This window comes from Leptosomus discolor, chromosome 4, assembly GCF_034619465.1.
Source record: "Leptosomus discolor isolate bLepDis1 chromosome 4, bLepDis1.hap2, whole genome shotgun sequence".
Classification (NCBI taxonomy): domain Eukaryota; kingdom Metazoa; phylum Chordata; class Aves; order Leptosomiformes; family Leptosomidae; genus Leptosomus; species Leptosomus discolor.
The window spans coordinates 30,670,540-30,677,194 of record NC_141394.1 but is presented as its reverse complement, the minus strand read 5'-3'; positions in this window follow the sequence as shown (position 1 = coordinate 30,677,194).

Sequence of the window (6,655 nt, the reverse complement as noted above, 5' to 3'; positions counted from 1 at the left end):
TGGGTGATGGGAAGCACCATGAGCCCACAGCTTCCACCAGCCCCAGTAGTAATGCAGATGGCTAGATGATCTGAATGATCTTTTAATCAAATTCTTTTCAGCATCATTTTTAGTTCTGTTTATTTTTTTTTAATAGGCAGTTTTCTAAATGTGAGTAAACAAACTGATGGTGTAACTGGGAAATGACTACTTGCTTTTAAAGTTTAGTGCTAGAAGTCTGGATTTTACCTCAGCATTAGCACGATCACCTGAATGTCAAAATGCAAGGTACTATACGCTAAAACACACAATACTACCTGTAGAAGCATTTAGAGAACCTTCAAAGTTACAGTCTTGATTAAATATGTATGGATCCTAATGAGTCTGTGATTAAAAGGACGAACATTCACAGCTGGCTTGACAAGTCACTGATAAAAATAAAGCCTTGGCCACTATATATCACTTGTCTCTTCAGAGGAAATTCTTCTCCTCTCCTCCTCTAAATTGACTCAGTGGATGTCTTCCCCTACAGGTCAGTTACCAGAGGCCTTCAGAGCAGGTAAAACATCATCTTGGGGAGAAAACTCCATGTAACTGTGGTGTTTGCTACAGGATCGGCAGTCACATCCTTATCTGTGGTTACTGATTGTGCTTATTTTATCTGCGCTTCACATTATGGCTCAGGGTCACAAGACCCTCCTAGTATTTTATTCCTAAATGCATTCTTCCTTTTGTTTCTCATTTTCCTTTTTTTATAACATGTATTCCACATCCTCCCTTTCAGTCTCTGACTTTCAAATGTAGACAACAAGTTGAATTATATTCTTTCCACATAGTATTAGTATATCTTAGCAGAAAGCAGGCAGTCTTCAGGATATAATAGTGCAAATATTTGGTCCAGTGAGTTTAGTAGCATTCAGATATCTATCAAGAGAGTGCGAGTTTATATTCATAGTCTTGGTTTATTCCCTTGACTGTATCCTAGATTGTACAGAGACCACTTAGAGCATTTACAGGTTTGGTGTATGCACTGGCTGGTCTTGAGAAATAATTTCTCTTTTCCTGTTCTCCTGATGCAAAAAACAGATGGAAAGATGGGAAGCGTAGAAGTATTGTTTAAAATTATTTTTTTATTACAAGAGAAGATAACACAAATCTTGTTTGCAACTAGCTAGACAGGAACACAACTGAAGAACAAACTAAAACCGAAAGCAGCGCAGGAGAGGAATGCCTCCACACTTGCCGACCTGAGGCTTTGCAGGGTGTCAGCACAGCAGACCTTCAATGGGACTCAGACACTTGCTTTTGGTACAGACTATGCTTTTTTTAGGAAAAAAAACCACTGGTTGGTTACAGAGGTGACAGCTGAGACAGGCTGCCTATTGCTATGCACTCTTAATGCTGCTATTATTTGAGGTACTCTGCTGTCTACAGACCCTCACCAGAAACGAGGCCAAATACCTCCTTACCTTGTAGAGAAGGGGGAAAAGAATGGTGGAATTACATCATATGAGTGGCTGTCTGCCTGCAGCCCCAGTGCTGGGGGTCAGGGCTCAGCCCAGGCAGCACCACACTGCGGTACCTGAAGAAGGGCGGCTGAAGGCTGTGCCTACGGGTTTTCTACCAGGACCAGGAATCATGCGAAATTCATCTGCAATCAGCTCAGCTTTTCCAAAGGCAATTCCTTGATTTGAGGACTGGCACAAGTGAGCAGGCAGCATGGGGCACCTGCCGAGGACTGGGATGTGCTCACGTGCAGCTCCTCAGTGCCAGGCTTTAATCCAGTGCATGGTTTTGGCTACAATGAATAATTTAATGTTAATTAAATACAGCGTTCATGAAAAATGGGGGATGCTTAATCCTATGCTAAACTTACTGAACATACTGTCCTGCTATCTCTGATTCTTTTCATTTTTTTGCTGAACCTGTCCTCTCTGATTTGTTTGGGGTTTTTTTCCTATGTCAACTGTGCAGTCAGTGACCATACTTCTTCTTGTATTTAATATCCTTAGGTGCTCTAACTCCTTTCTTCTTGAGCCAGATTTTGGGAAACAAGTGTTCTTATAAGGCTTCCAAGTCTCATACCTGACTTTTACTGTTGTAATTACTCTAAATAACAATAAGAAAATGTATTTGGTGTTCCAAGATATAAAAACATGCCCTGGAGCAGTTTTTGCACTCAGATGTTGACAGACTTGTACTGGTAAAACTGTAGGCAGGATATTGCTGTAGTTTCTGATATGATGAAGAAAGTAAGACCTAAAGTAACAGTCAACAAACTCATCTGTATCAAGACAAAGTTTTACATTCTACTTGTTAGCCTACAAGATAACTTTTCAGTGATCTCTTGCATATGTGCCGGTACTAATAATGTGTCTTAGAAAAGTAGTGAGCTTGAGGAATGTGCAAAGAAGGGTTTCACACTTATACTGTTAATGTCATATACTATTAGTATTATTTCAAGCTAATGTCAAGATTGCTGTTTACTTCAACGGATGTAGGCTAGAATGGCAAATAAGATAGCAGTAGGGAGATAAAACATAAAGTTGCATGAAATACCAGATAGATTTATGTTTGCTGTGAGATTTTTGCAGAAGCATCAATCACAGAGTAAATGAGCCTTCAATTGACTACCACAATGCAGAAAAATTTTGCAAACTTCTCTGTTACCACCTTAGAATACATAGCACATAAAAATGTACAATATTAACTGTTGATTCCCATTTCACAAACGAATGTATTGATTCACTGAAATGGAATAAAAAATTCTTAGGAGTTAAATTAAATTATCCATTGTTTGGTTTTCTTACTTAATCATTCATTTCAGGAGCCACGAGGAGGAACAAAAAAGTTGAGTCAAAGCTTTTGAAACCTGTGCTCTGATCCAGTGAATTGTAAGGTACATATATAAATTTATTTACACGAGCAACTCCTTTCAAGTCATTTGGACTGCTCACGTGCAACCAAGCACTCGCCTACTTGAGTGCAGAGCATCTAAAATTATGAGTTTACTGACTTGGTAAAATCTGAAGTTGTTCAGCCGCTTTTGAAATACAATGGCTTTAACTGCAATGTCAGGAATCGGGCGAACAAAATTGAAAAAGTTAATGAAAGTCAATACATTAAAACTGTGGCATCAGTCTTGATCTTTGTCCTATATCTGAATGACAGTTAACCAGCAGTTTTTTGTTTCTGCTAAACCTCTGCAGAGCACAGTTCTAGGATATGTTCCAGTTTTCATGAGTAACAGAAAATTCAAACCACAAGTGTAAACATTTTCTTTTATCATGGACAATGAATTTATTTTTTATAATAAAATCAATGGTTAGATAGAGGCTTCAAATAAGAAGAAAAAATTACTTACCTGAATCTTAATAAATCTTTCTGCCTTGGGTTGGTATGAAGCAGGACCTAACACCACTTTCTTCCAGAAAGCTCTTTCTGTTCCCAGACATCCGTTCATTTTTTTCCTTTTAGGAGACGCCCCCGAACAAGAAAATCCTTCCATTCTGCTGTCCAAAAAAAGTTTATGTTGTGATGTGCAATACTGGAAAATACTGGGAGGCAAATACCTTCTTTTTTAATTTCCTTACTCTTCCCCGCACCGCTGGCCCTCCTTTTTTACAGCTCCTCTTTACTGTGTAGGTTATCCTTGATAACCCTGTGTAGGTTATCCTTGATAATTTTTGTCGGGTTCTTTCACAAATAAGTGAAAGCCATGCAAGCTAGTGGGGAGATGGAAAATCAGGTGTCTATGCAGTGTTTTAAGTGTGGACACCTTTCTCACATAGGGAGAAGATCAAAACTGGCCGTAGTGCTTCAGTTCAGGAAGTGTAAGTACCAGGTAACTGCAGGACGAAGGCAGACAAGGTGGAAGCAGCTGAGATGCTGGGTCATCTCAACACAAGCTGACGATTATTTCTTGCTTTGCACCTCATCCATAGCCTCAGTCTATATGTCAATGTTCTGTCTGCACACCTGGAATGGACAAGTATGTAAGTAAGTGGAGAGTTTGGTGCTGGGATGCCTTTGTTGTACCTCTTGCATTCAACCTCTGTACTAACATACACTATGGCTTCCTAAGAATTCAGATGTCTGTCCATGTATTTTACCTCCTTTATGATGTGTCTGGGTTGCACTTATGTTTGCACTCTGGTTGCACTTGTTAGTGCTAAGGTGGTAGCAGGACATGAAAAGCTAACTGCAAAACATCAAAGTCAGGTGTAAATCCACCATTACTAATTCTCATCTGTGCTAGCATGGGGATATACCTGTGTGCCAGCAAACCTGGTGCCAATACTTCATGGTAAAATTTCCTGAGGGAAAATTTCTGTAGGGGTTAGAGTCTTATACAACACATTGACATTTTAATTCTGAAACACTTTTACACTTTATTTCTGGTTATGTACCATGTAGATATTTTTATTTTAAAAGTCAGATGTGTTCTTCACTGTAAAGCAAACCTTCAGAATACCCTTGTCATATTCAGGACCTTGTACTGGACTGAACAAGCCAAAGACATAGGCAATAACTTACAAGGAGATGGGCTGCTGCTGTTACCAGCAATGCATGGTCCTTAGGTTACTGTGCCCCAGCCCTTTTCCTCTGTGCCAAGAAGCAGGTCTGATCCCCATGGAACAGTCAGACACGTGTGCTAGTGGGTGCAGACAAAAATGGTATTTTCCAGAAATTTATAGAGAACTGAGTGTGGGTAGATTTTCATGGGGACAGAAGAAGATGCCTCCCTAGAGTTTCTCCTTGCTAAATTTTAGGTTCCTTTCCACTGTAAGCAGGTGGTAAAGCTCTTCAAAGGAACAGATGGATGTATTTAACATTAACAACTAATTTTCCATGGGCGTGCTCTTGGAAAAAAATGATCCCTATTTCCTGAGATGGAGGAAAAAAAAAATCAAGCCCAGAGCAGACTACAAGTGTGGAAAATATGAGACTGAACACATTCGAGTCCAGTAAATTTAAACAAATGAAAACAGCAGCTTACAGTGGAAATTGTTGAGCCACCAGGAGTGCAGCAAAATGGCCAACTCCAGCTTCATAAAAGGTGTAAAAAGCTGTATCCAACAGATTAATACACCCAGGTCTTTTTGTCTAAACCCATCTATGGGCAACCCAAGAGAAACAAACTCTGGGCCACCAGCAGCCTTGTCATGCTTGGGTCATTGTCACCAGACTCGACTGTGTGGGCACCAGCATGTGGAGGAAAGGGGGATGGAAAGTTTATTTTACAAGAGCAAACTTCATTCACCTTGTTAAACCCAGCAGAAAAACACTGAGGGGGATATGACTGCTATCTTTACATGTGTCTGGGGAGAAAAACAGGCTGTTCAAGGAAAGTCATTTTTGGCACAGGAATAACTTAGCATAAACTGTAAATTAATGTAATCTGAAAATTACATGGGGTTTAAAGTGCTGGGTTTTTTTGGGGCAGCCTGGGGCATGTACACAAAACAACTCTTTTTATGCTGAGCTTGAGCCTTGTACAAGCAATGCTGGCCATCCACCTGTAGGCCCACTGACAGCCATCAGCAGCCAGTCTCAGTCATTGATCTCTTCAGTAGAATAATAATAAACTTTTTAAAAGTGCAAATACCCACAGAAACAAATCCTGGTATTAAAAATATCTTGAGATGACTAAATAGCTGAAGGTTGTTTTGAGCCTCAGTGTGTGGGTGACTGTCAGGAGAGTGCACAAGGCAGGAGTCTCGCTGGAGAAACGCAGCAAATTTCCTGACAATGTACAGCCATTGAGCAAATAACTGCTTCCGATTTGCTGAGGGGAAAAAATTGCCAAGTGACCAGTAGGATCTCTGTCATCCTTTTTACAAACTTTAATGGAAAAATTGCCTGTCCCTTAATGTATTTTGCAATGTGGAAACAACTTCAGCTTCAGCTGCCTGCAAGGGCCGAGCCTGCTTTTTGTTATATTTCATTCCTCACCATCACGCTGCCTAAAAGCCACATGCTTTTCTGGAGCTGGGAGTTGAGCTGGTTTGGCCTTCTCCTCCTGGCCCCAAATTGTGTTTACAATTGCAGTGTAGCTGAAGACCTTATTTTGTAGCATCAAAGAGTCCAGCAGCAATCGCTGAACCCCCTGACAGGCCTCCAGGGCTCTTCGTTACGTGCCTTATCCTCCCAGCCTTTAGTCTACCAGATGTGCCAGTCTGCAAGGCCAAGGGAAATAGGCAAGTGAAAAGAAGTCTTCTCTGGTTTTCCATGGTTTCACTATCTTGCCTATTTTGGGAGTGACTGGTTGTTTTTTTCTTTCTCTCTTTTTTTATTCTTTTTTTCTTGTGGAAGCGTTGGCATGCACCCCTGCTGGCATAGGGTGCTTCCTCAGAAAGCCTTTGTTTTTGTGCTGGTCTGGATTTATTTTCCCTGCATGATGATTTTTCCTGAAACAGCTTCTGAGCACTGCTGAAGGTGCCTGGCAGATGGTCCTTCACGGTTGGGTTGTCCTGCCACACTCTGGTGCTGCCGATGCACCGAGACATTTGCTTTTGGGTGAAGCTCTTCCTGTCCAGCAAGGATTAGTAACTAAGATTTCCAGAGGAGAAACTCCCACAGCATGTTTCCGTTTTGCTGAGGTGCTGTTTCCAAACTCATGTAAGAGAAGGGCTGAAAATGGAAAATTTGGAGGGTGGTTTTAACCACCTCACAA